Raw genomic sequence first — 16,278 nt, forward strand, 5'->3', positions numbered from 1 at the left:
CCGCTCTTTCTTTACCCCTGCACAATTGTTGACTCTATACAGGGGTTTTATCCGCCCCTGTGTGGAGTACAACTCTCATGTGTGGGGAGGCTCCCCACATACAGCTCTTCTCAATAGGGTGGAGTCAAAGGCTTTTCGTCTCATTAACTCTCCTCCTCTTACTGACTCCCTTCAACCTCTGTCTCTTCGCCGCACTGTTGCATCTTTATCTCTTTTCTATCGCTACTTTAATGGTCACTGCTCCTCTGAACTGTCTGCTTGCATTCCTCCACCTCTACGACGGGCGCGTAGCACCCGTCTGGCAGCAAACTCTCATCCCTTTTCTGTCCAACTCTCTAATGCAAGAGTTAACCGTTACTCCCAGTCTTTCATTTATGCAACAGGTCAACTCTGGAACTGTCTCCCTCTGTCTGTATTTCCTTCTGCCTATGATCTCCAGTCTTTCAAACGTAGTGTGTCCAGGCATCTCAAAATGATCGGATCTTGAATTTGGCTCTCTATTGTATTTTGTTTTTCTCTTGGAGGGAACTGTTACTGCGGGCTCATGGCCTTTGGTTCCTTCTTCCTCGCATAAAAAAAAAAAAAAAAAAAAAACATATACCACTATACACTTCGAGGAGGGCAGAATGTGGGAGGCTGGGGGAAAAGGAAAGGAGAGGGATGAGATGGAAGGAGGGTTGGGAGGGTAGGAGGCAACAGAGGGAGTGAAGGATGGGAAGATGGAATGTAATCGACGCTACTACACGCAAGGACCATCCACCTACCCATCTACACCTCTCCACACTATGAGAGGGAGGGACGGAGGGATGGAAACAGACTAGTGGATGGAGGAACATGGAAGAGAAAATAGATCAGAGGATAAAAGGAGAGAAAAGAATAGTCTATTTTATGTCAGTCACTCAACTCCACACTTCCTTTATTCTTTTCTTATTCATTTTTTGCGCCTACCCCTATTGTTAGCATTCCCTCTTCCATGTTGCTTTCTTTACCCCTTTCCCCGCTCTCACTCTGTCTCCTTACATACTCGTATTAAGAGTAGCCTACGTCATTCAATTAAAGCTAAATCCAGGACACTTAGTAAAGATTCTCTCTCTCTCTCTCTCTCTCTCTCTCTCTCTCTTTCCCTTCTCACTCACTCATTTATTATAATTACCTTCAGTTTAAGCCGTCACCCTTCCCCTCTGTCTCACTATATGTTGATCCCATCCCCCTCACTTCTCCCCACCACCACATCCACCACTATCTCTACCACACATACATACATACATTGACACATAGAGAGAGATGTAGATAGGAAGACAAGTTAACAGGTAGCCAGACAGATGAACACACACACACACACACAGATAAACCGATCGATGGACCACAGGGCAGTTTTCAATCTAAACTGAAGTACAGGAAGAAGGACGAATAAGTTGTGTATACAGCAGCTGAAGCCAGAGAGAGTGTGTGTGTGTGTGTGTGTGTGTGTGTGTGTGTGTGTGTGTGTGAGAGAGAGAGAGAGAGAGAGAGAGAGAGATGCGGTGTGCCTATGTCCCAGTGCTGACATTAATACGCCTTCCTTTGATCTCACAAACGCTGCATCCAGATACCAATCAACAGAAAACGACGAATCCACTTCTCCCTGGGTAAACTAAACTGTTTCAACCTCCAGGAAAACTGTTATAACCTTATAACCTTCTAGCGACTTTACCCAACCTAAAGAGTCCCTGACTGTGAAGGGGTTTATAAGGACTACTGTATATCTTATTTTTCCGACACAGAAAGTTTTTCCCAAGATGAATATATTAGTCTGAAGATAGCAAAAGGGAAAATATGTCATTGAAATGAAGAGGCCAATAAGGGTTATAAATAACCCCTCCAGTTGAAAGTCTCGTTATCTATATCTATCTATATTTATCTTTCCTTTCCTCTCTTCCATCCTTCTTTCCTTCCATCCTCTTGTCTTTCTATCCTTCATTCTTTCCTTGTCCTTCTGCCTACGGGTGACTTTACACTCCCTCTTCTATCTTTCTTTCCTTCATTCTTTCCTTTTCTTTCTGCCTGTGGGTGACTCTATACTGAGTGACAAGCCAAATGGTTTCCTGTACACCAGGAAACCATTTACTACGCTGCGTGGTAACCATTTAACCAAATTTTGGCACCTGGTGGTTTAGTGGGTAATTATTGCGCTCCAGTCGGAATGAACCGGTGAATGTTTATATCCAAGGGATGGCTGGGGTTGATTGCCTATGTAATGCCACTCAGGGATGAGTGAGGCTGGTCACTCTCATCTTAAATGTCGAGACCAGCTGCCTACCCCCGGGCTCCTACGCTCTTCTTGGGGCAATGTAGAATTGGATAATGGATGGATTTATCTTAAGCCAGAAAAATCTTAATCGTGGAGAGGATGGCCACAAACAAATCGCTACGAAGTCACCGTGTCCTCGACAATCAGGCTGCCCTTTCCCCAACTCACACCATCCTCCTGGGCATACCTGGTACCTCGGCACCCCAATCCTCCACTTCATCCCATGTTTCCCCTCTCCCCTCCCTCTCACTCACGTACACTCTCCTAGTCAATCTCTCACTCTCTCCACATAGTCAAACCATGTCAGGGTACGTCTAACACAGCTGTGGACATAAATATCGATACACTTCATTACGATAAATCACCAGACAGTGAACAATGACTTTGTGGACCCAGTAACGTCAGGGGCAGGTGGGGTCAGACATATGTTTTTTCAACTAATGGTACTTATTACTCCTTCACACCGATGACGTCTTTTATGGTTATTTTCGTCACCAGACAATTTTATTCACCTTCGCATGAGATCTAGTAGCTGAAAAAATAAAAGTAAATGAAATCGCCTGCAAACAGCAAGAACTTTAGGTTAAAAGACCACTCATATAAGACTTCGGGTAAACTGAAAACACTGGGCCAATAAAGTTATTCTTTTCCGGGTGTGACGCGAGATAAACTTTTTACCAATTGAAAGTTTGGTGGCTGTCACAAGGCACACCTGGATACTGACAGGAAAAATGTGATGTCTTCCTTGGAAAGTTATAGGCGAGAAAAAACTTGAAATACACGGTGGGGAAGCGGTTAAGTGTGGGCGGCCAATACTATCTCACTTGATGTACTCCTGCTATTAGATGATTCTACACTAACAAGGGAAATTGTTTATCGTACCCCAAAAAACCGTTTACCTCGTCTGGTGAATCTCTACTACGATGCCAGTCTGGTCGTGTGTGGCAGGGGAGATTAGACCCTCAATGCTTACCTGATGACCCCCAGCCAGCATCCCTTTGCCAGCCAACACACCGGATTGGACAGATAGACAGACAGACACACAGACAGACAGACAGACAGACAGATTTACAGAGACAGATGGACACAAACACAGACAGATAAAAAGACTGACAGATAGACGGACAGGGAGAAGGGGAGGGGAAAAGTAATAAAAAGGGATATGAGTAAGGAACAGAATGCAGACGAAGATATTCAGTGTGTGTGTGTGTGTGTGTGTGTGTGTGTGTGTGTGTGTGTGTGTGTACTTCCAAATCTGCTTCACTGGCACCTAAAAACAACATAAATAAAATACCGTGTTATCCAGTATTCCTTCACCCCAGCCACCACCAACCACTGCCCTACCTTCCCTTTGGTAACTAGTCACACAGCCTCCCTCTGCCATCAGTCACTTCCTTTTATCATCCTCTTCCTCTTCTCTTTTTGGTTTGCCCTTCCCTACATCCTATCTGATTTTGTGTGCTCCTCTCTCTCTCTCTCTCTCTCTCTCTCCCTCTCTCTCTCTCTCATACTTATTGTCCCGTTTACACAGTCCATCCATCTTCCTTTGGACTGTCACCTATTGCAAGCGTTCTACCTCCCTCCCTCTCTCTCTCACACCCTTCATATCCCCCTCCCCTCCTTTCTCTCTCTCTCCCATTTATTGCATCTCTTGCCTTTATTACCCTCTCATTGCCTCTCTTCCTTCTTTATTACCCTCTTCTCCTTCCCTTTATTCGTTCCTTCTCTCAGTTAATCCTGCTTCACCATCTGATATCACTGCTTATAACAATTATCTACGTCATTTGATAAACTTTACACTGGTTATTGTATATTGGCAGAATAAAAAAATTAATACTCTTCCCCGGGGTCGTCTTGCCCCCGGGGTCTTCACTTTCCCGGGGTCGTCTTCCCTCCGGGATCTTCTCCTCTCCGAGGTCGTCATGCCCCCGGGGTCTTCACTTTCCCGGGGTCGTCTTCCCTCCGGGATCTTCTCCTCTCCGGGGTTGTCTTGCCCCCGAGGTCTTCTCTTTCTCGGGGTCGTTGTGTCCCGGGGTCGTCTTGCCCCCGGGGTCTTCTCTTCCCCGGGATCTTCTCTTTCTTGGGGTCGTCATGCCCCCGAGGTCTTCTCTTTCTCAGGGTCATCATGCCTCCGGGGTCGTCTTGCCCACAGGGTCGTCTCTCCCGGGGTCGTCATGCCCCCAGGGTCGTCTTGCCCCGGGGCACTTCTCTTCCCCAGGGTCGTCTTACCCCCGGGATCTTCTCTTCCCCAGTGTCATCTTGCCCCCGAGGTCCTCTCTTTCCCGGGGTCGTCTTGCCCCTGAAGTCGTCTTGCCCCCGGGGTCTCTATTCCGGGGTCGTCTTGCCTCCGGGGTCTTCTCTTCCCCAGGGTCGTCTTGCCCCCGGGGTCGTCTTGCTCCTCGGTCTTCTCTTCCCCGGGGTCATCTTGCCCCCGGGTGCTTCTCTTCCCCGGGGTCGTCCTGCCCCCAGGGTCATCTCTTCCCTGGGATCTTCTCTTTCCCGGGGTCTTCTTGTCCCCGAAGTCGTCTTGCTCCCAGGGTCTGCTCTTCCCCCGGATCGTCTTACCCCCGGGATCTTCTCTTCCCAGGGGTCGTCTTACCCCAAGGGTCTTCTCTTCCTCGGGGTAGTCTTGCCCCCGGGGTCTTCTTTCTTGTGATCGTCATGCCCCCGGGGTCGTCTTGCCCCCCGGGTCGTCTTGCCCCTAAAGTCGTCTTGCCCCCGAGGTCTTCTCTTCCCCGGGGTCATCTTGCCCCCTGGGTCTTCTCTTCCTCGGGGTCGTCTTGCCCCCTGGGTCTTCTGTTTCCCGGGGTCGTCATGCCCCCGGCGTCTTCTTGCCTCGGGGTCGTCTTGCCCCCAGGGTCTTCTCTTCCAAGGGGTCGTCTTGCCCATGGGGCTTCTCATTCTAGGGGTCTTCTTGCCCCCGGGGTCTTCTCTTCCCCGGGTACGTCTTGCTCCCGGGGTCTTCTCTTCCCTAGGGTCGTCTTGCCCCCGGGGTCTTCTCTTTCCCGGGGTCGTCATGCCCCCGGGGTCTTCTTGCCCCCGGGGTCGTCTTGCCACAGAAGTCGTCTTGCTCCCAGGGTCTGCTCTTGCCCGGGGTCGTCTTACCCCCGGGATCTTCTCTTCCCACGGGTCGTCTTGCCCCTGGGGTCGTCTCTTCCGCGGGGTCGTCTTGCCCCCGGGGTCTTCTTTCCCAGGGTCGTCTTGCCCCCGGGGTCGTCTTGCCCCTCGGTCGTCTCTTCCCAGGGGTCATCTTCCCACGGGATCCTCTCTTCCCCGGAGTCGCCATGCCCCTGGGGTCATCTTGTCCCTGAAGTCGTCTTACCCCCGGGGTCTTCTCATCATCGGGGTCGTCTTGCCCCCGGGGTCTTCTCTTTCCCGGGGTCGTCTTGCCTCCGGGGTCTTCTCTTCCTCGGGGTTGTTTTGTCCCGGGCTCTTCTCTTTCCCATTCCTGGACGTCCCAACTAAAGACACTCCTGTCAAGAACGTAGACGTCCTGATCACAGACGTCCTCATCACAGACGTCCTGATCTTCCCGGGCCACTGGCGCTACTCGGCCAGCTCTCACTCCCCCTCCAGTACCAGTTGGAGTTGTGGGGGAGCCTGAAGGTGGCGCTGGAGGCGTTGGTGGCGAGGGTGATGGCGTTGAGGGGGGCGTCCAGGGTCGCCTCGGTGTAGTTAGCTGCGTTCATGGGATGGGTCGGAGGCATGCTGACCTAACTAAGTCTTGGGGTTCGCATCGCGACTTTTTTGTCGCTAACTTTTATCGTAAACTTTTCAACATGTGAGCATCTATGACTCGTAAGATACGTTCGGCAGGTGTGAGGAATCCTTGCCGTGAATTTAAGATGCAGGCCAACTCAAATGGCTGCCTCAGGCGCTGCTTTGCTGCCTCTCTTATATACAAGTCTACCATCAGGTTAGTAACAAAAATTATATTGTTTATCCACAATAAGTGCTGAACTGTAACAACAGATTAACACTACAATATGATGCTAGTCACGAAGAAGTGCTGTGGAAAATGTACTCTTGTCACCTTAACGTGGTCAAGATTTTCACCCTTTTCCAACCTATTTCCCGTAGTTTAATGGCAGAATAAAACCGTACCGGAGCTCTAAATCCGCTTCGTAACATTCTTCGTGACTAGCACCATGCTCCAGTGTGCTTCTCTTATTGCAACGAAGAATTCAACATGGAGATGGCAAATTTAGGCCTAGTTTAAGTGAAGAGAGTATAGTCATGGGTTGAAACTGCCATCTCTCCATCTTGAGCGTTCTATAACAAGGGATGAACAATAGCATATAGTGCTAGTCACGAAGAAGTGCTATGGAAAGGATGGTGGGCCGCAGTACTGTCTCATTCTGCCACTGGGTTACGAGAAATTGGCTGCAAAAGGACGAAAATCTCCGCCAAATCAAAGTGAATGAACTATAGTCAAATCTACCCTCCAATCTGACTACACTTGGGCCCGTATTCTTGTCGGCTTAGGAGGCTCCCTAACACCTCTTCCTTTATCTTGTTTATCATCTTCAACTCAGTTGATAAATTACCAATATGCTGGGAATCGAACCAGGGACTCTCAGGTGAGAGCCAGGCAGCATACCACTACACCACGACCAGGTAAAAGTTAACTCATGTTGTCACAATCTTGTAACCAACGTCCCTCCGCCCCCACTGTGGGCATCAAGAGGATGAGCAGGGGGTTAACTCATCCTCTTGATGCCCACAGTGGGGGCGGAGGGACGTTGGTTACAAGATTGTGACAACGTGAGTTAACTTTTACCTGGTCGTGGTGTAGTGGTATGCTGCCTGGCTCTCACCTGAGAGTCCCTGGTTCGATTCCCAGCATATTGGTAATTTATCAGATGATTTTTCCTGTGTACAGTACAGGTTTCTCTCTTCATTCAACTCAGTTCTTTCTGCCACCATCCCTTCACTTCCTCTCTCTCTCTCTCTCTCTCTCTCTCAATTACCCTTTATCTTCCCTTCCTCAATACAGCTGGTACCGTCCTGGAGCGACAGTGGCTTCATCACTGCTCTTGGAAAAGGCACTTCATAATGGTGAGATAAGAAAATGGGTGTGAAGTGGACAGCTGAGGATGACGACGACGACGAAGGAATGATGCGAATGTCGGTGAAGTGAGAGGTTTTGTTGAGTGGAAGAGAAAGAGAGAGCGGGTAAGAGAGGATGAGGTTTGTTGGCAACAGAGGGTACTGATGAGGTGAACGGGAGGGGTGAAGGCACACCAATATGAAGCAAAGATGAAAAGCAGGAATGTAGGGGGGAAAAAAAAGTGAGAGCAGATAAGGAGGATTGGAGGGCAAGAATGAGAGAGGGAGAGAAAAGCTGAGTATAAGAGACAGAGTTACAGGGTAAGATAAGGAAAAGGGGAAGAGTGGAAAAACGAAATTTGGAGGGAGAAAGACAAAAGAAATGGAGGTGGAGGGAGGGTGAAAGGAAGGGGTAATGGCAGCAAAGATGAAGTCTGTAGAGAGGTGGGTGGCAGTGAAGTGAGGGTGGGGGACTAGAGGAGGATTAAGGCTGACCACAAAGCAGGCAGGGCACAATACCGGGTGACACCTTTACTGCAGGCTTGGCTCACACACCACACCAACGATTTTACCGGTAATTTCGGCACAGACCGGATGCAAGTGCGGTTGTGGAGGGAGGAAGAGAGAGAAGGAGGGGAGGAATAAACTTAGACACAGAAATGAGATAAACTTGAGATTTACAAAGAGAAAGAATGCGAAAGAAAAAGTATTCGAAAAGTATTAATCGAAACTGCTGTTAACACAAAATTAACAAGCAGGAGGAAGTTTAACATTTTCACTGCCACGAGCACGACAAGGTGTTTTGTTCAGGCTGACACCAGACAATAATATTCTGCGGAGAGAAACTAACAGACACGGGTAAAATATACAGCCAATTTGACATAAAAGAATAAGAGAAGAAAAAGATAGGAAGAGAGATAATATGAATAAGAAGAAAGTGTAATGGAAGAATGAAGTATTTAATACAGAAAGAAGATAGGAAAAGAAAAGAGGGCCACGGAGGGCAAAGAAAGTAAGGAAAAGAGGAAAATGCGTGGGTCGTAACACGTGAACGAAGGTGTGGAGGGAGAGAAGAATAAGAAAGAAGAAGGGAGACAGAGGGGAAGAAAGAGAGCGAGTAAGAAAGTGATGGAGGGTGAGGGAGAACGAGTTGGAAGGATAGAGGAGAAAATGGGAAGAACACGGTAAATGAGGGGAGGAAAGAAAGAGAATACAGAATAAGACAAAATATCATGACAGAAGTGGATAGGGGAGCAATAAGAGAAACAAGTTGGGAGGGGAGGCAAAGATGATACGAGGGAAAAATTCGAGATAATATTCTCAAAGATGTTGAGAGTATGAGAGAATGGGATGACAGAGAGGAAGAAGAAAATGGTGAAAGAACGCGAACAAGGAAGAAGAGAATATTTAACGAAGAGGAGAGGAGAGGAGAGGCGGGGCGAGAGGAGAGGTGGTAGAGAACATAACAGAAAAGATGACATTACAACAAACGAATTAAATGACAGACCAAGGTAATAACACAGGAAAAAGAATGGAACAGAAGAGAAGAAAACAGAGATAACAACAGGTATTAAAACAGAAGAGTAAAGGAAAAGAAAAAACAAACGAAAAAGAAAAAAAAACAACCGAGGAGAAAAAACAGCAGGGTATCTTAATAAGAACTGAGGAAGGGAGATGAGACAAAAGGAGGTGGGAGAGGACGGGCGAAGAGCAGGGAGAAAAGGTGAAAAAAAGGGATGACAAGAGAAAGAGACGAAATGATTGAAAAAAGAAAAAGACTGAAGAGGAAAAAGTTGAACAGTAGAGAAGAGATGAGAAGAGAACTGACGACAGGAGAGAAAGGGAAGGGAAAAGAGAAGAAAAAGAAGAGGTGGGGGGGGGGAGAAGAGAGAGGGGAAGAGGTCAAGGTTACCGGAAGGAAACTAGAGACAAGTGTGAGAGCATTTAACACACACACACACACACACACACACACACACACTCTCTCTCTCTCTCTCTCTCTCTCCTACATATTGTACACCCCCCCAGTCAATAGTACGGAAGCAGATATTTGATAGATAGATATAGACAGACAAATTGAGTAGATAGGTACAGATACAGACACAGACACAGACACAGACACATTTAGATAAACAGACAGGCAGATACGAGTGCACTATATAAACGGATGGACTGCCGGCTAAAAAGATAAAGTTCACTGAGGTAAACTGGTGGGTAAACCTACAGATAAAAAGTAACAGCTAGATAGATGGACAGAAATGCCATAATGAGTTATGTTTATACTGACAATTTTTCCTCTCACATACCCACTAATGTTTAATAATAGTCAACTCAATCCTGCATCATCCTTGAACATGCTTGGGGTTTCATGTACTCAGGACTTATCTTGGAAAGATAATAATACATCTCTTGTAAAATCTGCTTCCAAGAGATTAAGTGCGCTAAGCCGACTCCGTTCCTTCTTTACCCCTGCACAATTGTTGACTCTATACAAGGGTTTTATCCGCCCCTGTGTGGAGTACAGCTCTCATGTGTGGGGAGGGAAACCTCCCCACACATGAGTTAAAGGCTTTTCGTCTCATTAACTCTCCTCCTCTTACTGACTCCCTTCAACCTGTCTCTTCTCCACACTGTTGCATCTTTATCTCTTTTCTATCGCTACTTCAATGGTCACTGTTCCTCTGAACTGTCTGCTTGCATCCTCCACCTCTACGATGGGCACGTAGCACCCGTCTGGCAGCAAACTCTCATCCCTTTTCTGTCCAGCTCTCTAACCCGTCACGTCCCGAGCTATTTCGCACCTCCGACACCCCCCAATCCCGAGGTATTTTTTTTTTTTTTTTTGCTAAAACCTCCGCTTTTGGTGAGAAACATCTAAAATTCATAGAGAAATCGCTCACCTGAGGTTTAAAATACTCGATCCAGGTAGCAGTACCTCCTTACCTTACTGGGTTTTCTAACAGGCTGGCACCAAAGAAAACGAGTTCTATGGGAGGGTAACTATTTCACACCACTCATAAACGGTATTTTATTTACTCGGTACGAATTAATATGTAGTACGAGAGTATATTGGTTTTCAAACAGTAATATAGGCATTATAAGCATTGTTTCACTCACTAACTCATCACCATATCTGACTTTTTTTGCCACATTACCTGATCATCATTTCTGACTTTCTTCCTCTAATGCTATGTAAACTTTGTCCTCCACATTGTTATCAATTGGGGAATCACTCTGGCCCTGAATGTCTTTATTGGCCAGGTCACTGGTAACAGGTGAATTGCCGAGACAATGGCGTGCAGGGGGGGGGAGGTTATGCGGTGTAAGGCATTGTCCCTGCTTGGCATCTTGTAGAGGAATAGAGGAAGGCGTCCCGTGTATACGTACGAAAAATCACGCGCAAAAATTGAAAATTGGGCAAATTATGAACCTTGCAATTGCGCAACGTACCAGTACTTCGCTGGGACTGGCAAATGCAAAATGTTGCGACGTATCCATACGTCGACGGAACGCCTCAGGCTAATGCAAGAGTTAACCGTTACTCCCAGTCCTTCATTTATGCAACAGGTCAACTCTGGAACAGTCTCCCTCTCTGTATTTCCTGCTTCCTATGATCTCCAGTCTTTCAAACGCAGTGTGTCCAGGCAGGGGAGGCGGTGGCTCAATCGGAAGAGAGGTGGCCTGCGGTCCTACCGGACCCAGGTTCAAATCCCCGCTGGGGCAGGGAACAGTTTCAGGATTTGAATTTCATACAAAGCAGACTTTACCGATCTACCAGAAGACCCGCCGACATGTAAAAATACCCCCACTAATACCAATACACCAGTCCTGTATGAGACTGCCCCTAGCATGTATTCAATATGGACGGTGGGTGTTAGCGCCGAAGTGGTGACATGTAGAGGTGTATGGTGTGAAGGAGGACTACTGGGCCTCGGGAGCAGGCTGTGAAGCCTATGCCCAAAGTCGAGAACAGTATAAAAAAAAAAAAAAAAAATCTCGAAATGATCGAATCTTGAAATTGGCACTCTTGTATTTTTTTTCTCTTGGAAGGAACAATTATTGCGGGGTCGTAGCCTTTGGTTCCTTCTTCCTCGAATTTAAAAAAAAAACACGCACAAAATACATTTAGCACAAATCCCCCCCACCCTTCTCTATCTATTTATCTCACGCACACACGTCCATCCCATTCAAACTCCAAAATCCAAACACTAATACGACAAACAAATACAAGTACAAACACACAAAAATCCCTGGTCGTTGCTGTTGCATCGCCGCAACTTTTGCGTCAGGCTGTTAGCGTCAACGGCTGTGACTCGCTATAGATGCCCCCACGACACTTTTACAACACTAATTGCTGACAACACCTACACCCACTGACAACACTAATTGCTGACAACACCCACACCCACTGACAACACTAATTGCTAACAACACCCACACCCACTGACAACACTAATTGCTGACAACACCCACACCCACTGAAAACACTAATTGCTAACAACACCTTCACCCACTGACAACACTAATTGCTGACAACACCTACACCCACTGACAACACTAATTGCTGACAACACCTACACCCACTGACAACACTAATTGCTGACAACACCTACCAACTGGCCTTGTTCCCTGGCATTTGTGCCGGATATTTCTTTCTGACCCTAATTTTATCTCACGTATTATTTGGTAACATTTTTATCTTAGACCTGATTTTTTTATGCTTCTAATGCTTAGAAACTTGGTCCTGTTTATTTTACATTAAGGCTTACTGTCTGACAACTGGTTCACATTCTTTGACATTACATTTGTTTTGTTTCCCTTTAATCTAGTTCTCTTTCTTTGATATTTGGTACCATTTCTTTTGTATTTGGTCCTATTTTAAGGCTAATTCTTTGACACTTGATTATGATTATGATATTTTACCCCAGTTCCACGATGTCCCGTTATTCTGGTAGCTACTTGGTCCTTGGTTATGAGATATATCGTTTGGCCGTAACAACAATAATCGAAATCGGGAGTCATCGTACTGAACATGGTATCAACAACTTTACGAAATGCTGTGTAGAAAGAAAGAAAACTTATTGCTACTTCAAACGTCCGTTTCTTCGCAGCACAGCCGTGAAGCCAAACACTCCTGATGGGTCAATAAAGGACTGGATGATATATATGTCTGATTTGTTCTTATATATAACTAGCCTATTCCCTTTTTCCCACATATTTTGACGTCTTAAAAATAACTATTCCTTTTTTGTCCACATATTTTGGCGTATCTTAATTTCAATACTTTAATTAAACCCTTCTATTCCTTGACGAATATTATCTTAATAAATAATAGATGGTTTTATCCAACTTAGGAAGGAGGTGTAGTAGTGAAGGTTTACACATATAATAAACCTCTGAGTGTGTCTCCCGTCTTACTATACGAAATACATCACATTTCAACAACAGTCCCATGAAAATATAATGTGTAAATGAGCAAATGTCTCAGGAAACTAATGGGTTGGAACGGGAAGGAGACTGGAAGCAGACAAGGGGAGGGGGAAACGGAAGCTTGATCCGGCACTAATGCTGTGTGGGGGTTAGGACGGACAATGGAGAGAGGTGGGGAGATGAGAGAAGAAAGGGTTGGAAGAAAAGGGAGGTTAGGAGGAGGACAGAGAGTAGAGACAGGGAAGAGGGGTGCGAAAAAAGGGGAGAGGCATGAAAAGGAGAGGGGAAAGAGACGATGATGGGAATGAGTGGAGAGATAGGCTGGGAGACATAAAAGACAAGTAGGAAACACAACGGAACAGTAAATATGATGGGACAGTGAAGGAGAGGGAATGGAAGAGGAGCATGCGAGAAGATCGAAGGAAAGTAGTTGATGGAAGAGAAGGGGAGAGTAAAGGGGAGATAAGAGGAGAGAGGAATGGAAGGAAGAGGAGAGAGGAAATGGAAGGAAGAGGAGAGAGGCTCGGAGGAAGAGAGGAGAGAAAAAAGTGGGGGGGGGGGATGAAAGGGAGAGGGGAAGATTATGATGGGAATGAATGGGGAGAAACGTGGGGAGAGGAAGACGGGAGAGAAAGGAAAGAAAGACAATGAGGCAATACATAAGACGGAAGAGTAAAGTGAGAGCAGAGGCAATGGAAGGGAAGCATAACAAAAGATTGAAGGGAGGGAGAGGATGAAAGAGAAGAAGAGCAGGGTAAAGAGGAGATGAGAAAGGGTAAGATACAAAAAAGAGCCTGGTAGAGAGGGAAGGAAGGAAGAGACAACAGGATGTGGGGGGTGGGGATGAACGGAGAGGAGGAGGGGTTAAAGGACGAGACCATAGGATGTGGGGGGTGGGGATGAACGGAGAGGAGGAGGGGTTAAGGAGAATATGAAAAATGCTTTAAAATAAGCTAAAGAGACACGGTGATTAGTGCTGTGACCGTGAGGGGCTGAGGAGGGGAGGGAGAGGATGGGCGAGGAGGACGGAAAGCTAAGAGAGGGGAGGAAGGGGGAGACTACTGGAGGAGATGAGAGGAACAGTTGAAGGAGGGGAGAGAGCAAGGGGAGAGGAGAGGAATATACAATATGGGGGAGAGGGATGGGAATGAAAACAAAAGAGGGAAAAGAGATGAAAAACGCAGGGAAATACTAGATGGATGCGGGTCATATGAAGCCTGGCTGAAACAGACCACCATAAGGGGCTTCGCTGGGGAAGCCTTTTGAGTGTGAAAATCCTTATATTTGACTGTCGGTCTGTAAGTCTTATTAGTATTTCCTGTTCTTTTCTTCACGTTGTTCATATTCTCTCTCTCTCTCTCTCTCTCTCTCTCTCTCTCTGGCGAAACTTGTGTAATATGAAGAGGGCTGACACAACAAAAATGTACACTCTTGCGAGGCGGGTAAATAACAAAAGTAGCGATTAACACGAGTACCTCACACGTGGAAAAACCAGACCGATTTTCGCGCCGATCACACTCTTAGATAGGGAAACTGGTGGCGGTGGCTGTGGTGGTGGTGAAGGCGGCGGCGGTGGTGGTGGTGGTTGTGGTGGTGAGTGATGAAAGCTACATAATGATGATGATACTTTCCGGACACTAGTATAATTCTTCTACTCAAAACCTGGCCCTAGAAGACGAACCGCAACTGTTTTTTCCATGCAGGTGCCTATTTTCAGGTGTCTATAGTGCAGGTGGTCGTGTAAAGGGTTTGTGCAAAGGTGGTGGTCGGGGCGGAAAGACAAAGAGGGCCACCCACCTTCCACTGACCCTTTGGCTGCCACTTATCTTCTCGACATTTTATTTCCCACGACGTCACACGTTTATGTTATGTTCAAGAGTATCCCAGGTCATCAAAAATGTTCAACACTGACACAGCATTGTTTTGGCAGAAAATAAACCTTCATATTATATTTCCGTCAACGACATACACGATTTTATTCAGCTTATAGAAACTCGCGCCAACATATGGGCTATTAAATAAAAAGAAAACTGATTTATATAGCATTATTAGTGCTGTATCTTCAAGTTTTGATTTTTTTTTCTTTTTTAACTAAAACGAACTAAATCTTGCCTGGCTGGAATAAGAAACGCTGAGATGTCTCTGCACATGTGGCAGAAGTTTTCGAGATTTATCAATCAACGTTGTGTGACGTGCTTACATAGTAACAGGGTGGTATCGATGGTGTCTCAATTATAGGACTCATCTATCAATCTATACTGTAGCTGCATAGTTTACAACTGAACCACCTTCACATCACTCTAATTCACAGCCACAAACTTATCAACCTCATCACAATCACCACCACAACCATAACAACAACCACAATCATTCCCACCACCACAACAATCACCACATCCACCGTCAAACCTACCACCATCCCTACCACTACCATCACAACGACAATCATAACAGCCACCATCACTCCTACTAATACTACGAAAACTACCAAAATCCCCACCACAACCACCAACATCCCTCAACCACCACCACAATTTTTCCACACCAACGCACCCAACAAAAGAATACACGATGTCCCAGGAAACGTATCACAAACTCCAGGTTATTATTCCTGGGGTAATTTTGTGTAATAAATACTATATCAACATGGGTCCAGTTCTCAGCCGCTACGGGGCTACAACCAGACTACTGATGACCTTATGGGTGTATTATGAGGCAGACAGATCATTACTAGCTATCTACATATCGGCTGAGAACTGGACCCATGTTGAGACAGCATGTAGTACTCAAACGTAGGTCAGGAATATCATGCTGAAGTCTCTCGCACACTTCCTGACACACTCTGTACATAAAAACAGTCTGGTCCAATTTTCAATCCACAAGAGACGCGCTGGTTTATAAGACTAATTACCCAGCGTCACCAAGTTAAAAATGTTCTTCAGGTATGGCATTAAAAAGGAATTTGGCCAGTTACACATTTTTTATTTAACGTGGCAGGGAGGGATTGGAAGAAAAGAAGCTGCTGGTGAAATGGTGTGACGGTAGCCAGGACTAAAACTGATGTCATTTTTTTTTACATTTATTTTTGCAGCTGCCGAATGATTGTACTCAGTTTAAGACAATACCTTTAGTACTGAAGAATTTATTGAAGACCGTATTATTTTAATGTACAGAGGAAACAGCCTAGGACTGATTTGTCATAGATTTAACTGACAGATAAAAAAGATAGGTAAGCAGACTGACAGACAGCGACGACGACACCACGCCGTGTAATGAATTTCCTCTCCCTCTCTCTCTCTCTCTCTCTCTCTCTCTCTCTCTCAGGCCACATATAACTGTCGTCGTCAAAGATATATTCCCTGCATTAGGTGTTTCTGTACTAGGATCTTTACACTGTCAGCTTTATTCCCTCCACATGCACTGGCTTTACTGGGGCAGAACAACGGGCACTGAGTAGACAGAGATACATACATACATAGGCATTCTGGGTGTATACCTAAAGATTCGTA

This window comes from Coenobita brevimanus, chromosome 115 (assembly GCF_032717465.1).
Source record: "Coenobita brevimanus isolate Jiangsu-jjx chromosome 115, ASM3271746v2, whole genome shotgun sequence".
Classification (NCBI taxonomy): domain Eukaryota; kingdom Metazoa; phylum Arthropoda; class Malacostraca; order Decapoda; family Coenobitidae; genus Coenobita; species Coenobita brevimanus.